This window comes from Hemitrygon akajei, chromosome 3, assembly GCF_048418815.1.
Source record: "Hemitrygon akajei chromosome 3, sHemAka1.3, whole genome shotgun sequence".
Lineage (NCBI taxonomy): Eukaryota > Metazoa > Chordata > Chondrichthyes > Myliobatiformes > Dasyatidae > Hemitrygon > Hemitrygon akajei.
Window position 1 is genome coordinate 110,353,268 of NC_133126.1, and position 1,390 is coordinate 110,354,657.

The 1,390-nt window shown below is 42.4% G+C and overlaps 1 pseudogene; it reads right to left on the reverse strand.

The window, feature by feature from the left end:
* Positions 1 to 555: 555 nt before the first annotated feature.
* On the reverse strand, positions 556 to 650 carry LOC140725816 (small nucleolar RNA U3; annotated as a pseudogene).
* Between the last annotated feature and the right edge of the window lie 740 nt (positions 651 to 1,390).

Here is a 1,390-nt window from a genome sequence, read left to right on the forward strand (position 1 = left end):
GGAACATTTCTCACAATCCATCCTATCTCTGGTCCTCTATCAGACCAGCCCTCAGCCTCTCCTACTCGAAGGAAAACAACCCCATACCACCTCTCCTCGTTAGTGAAATGTTCCATCCCTGGTAACACCCTGGTGAATCTTCCTTTCGATGCAGCAATATTCTTCCTACAGAGTGCTGGCCAGAACTGCTCTCAGTACCCTCACTGTGACCAAGAAGCATACATTTGGTCCACTGCACACCAGGTCTGCAGAATATGGCATAACTTCAGTTACCTGTCCCACCATAACCAGGGCAACCACTGATCCACTTCTCCTTCCTAAAAGCTGAGTGTTTTATTCCTCCAAGCACATTTGTGAAAAAAAACAGGAGGTAAAATACATGCTTCTAGTTGTAACCCTAGCCCTAACTGCGTATACCTTTGGAATGCAGGAGGAAACCAGGACACCCAGAGGAAACCCATGCGGTTATTCAGGAGAACGTACAAACATTTTACAGACTGTGAGGAGAATTGAGCCTCAATCAGTATTCACTGGTACTGTAAAACAATTTAACCTACCATTTAAACAACCCTTATGGACCAACAACCCACCTTTTTGTACAGGATTTCTCAGTCACAGACTATAGAAATGATCCTTAAAAGTATAGTCTTCACCTTTTTAAATCTAGCTTAATCACAGCACATTCACAATTAACCTGTTAACTGGTACTTCTTTGGAACATGGGAGGAAAATGGAGAACCCGAAGGAAACCCACGTGTTCACAAGGAGGAACGTCCAACCTCCTTACAGGCAATGTTGGCACTGAACTCCAAACTCCCGGAGTGTCAATAGCATCACGCTGACTGCCACGATACCATGGCACCCCAAATGATCCCTCCGCTGGAAAATCTCAGGAGGATTTTATTAGGATTTTAAGGCAAGAAGATATCCAAAGAAAGAGTTCAGTCCATTAAGGATCAACTGTTCTTAGATTTAGATGAGAACTTCAATGTATTTGGTAAGGAGAAGGATATTGTAGTAAGAGAGGATCAAGACAGATGATGCTGGAATCTGGAGCATGTTGACTGTGAAAAGAGAATTCAGTGAAGGGGATGATAGTTTCCTAGAACACTTTAAGGTTAAATATTAGGGAGTATTAGTTGTTGGTTAATGCTTGAATGTGGATTCATTTCCTTCACTGGCCATAGGCAAAGCATCAGATGATTTGTGTACTTTACTCAAAGAGGGTAGCAGGAATAAGCCTGTGGTTTTAAGGTCAGTGGTGAGGAAATCATTAGAAATAATCTGATGGATAAGATGAATCTATATTTGGAAAGGCAGGGGTTGCTCCTTTCTTTCATTCCACTCTCCTCTCTTATAGATTCCACCTTCTTCAGCCCTTCAGTCCTTA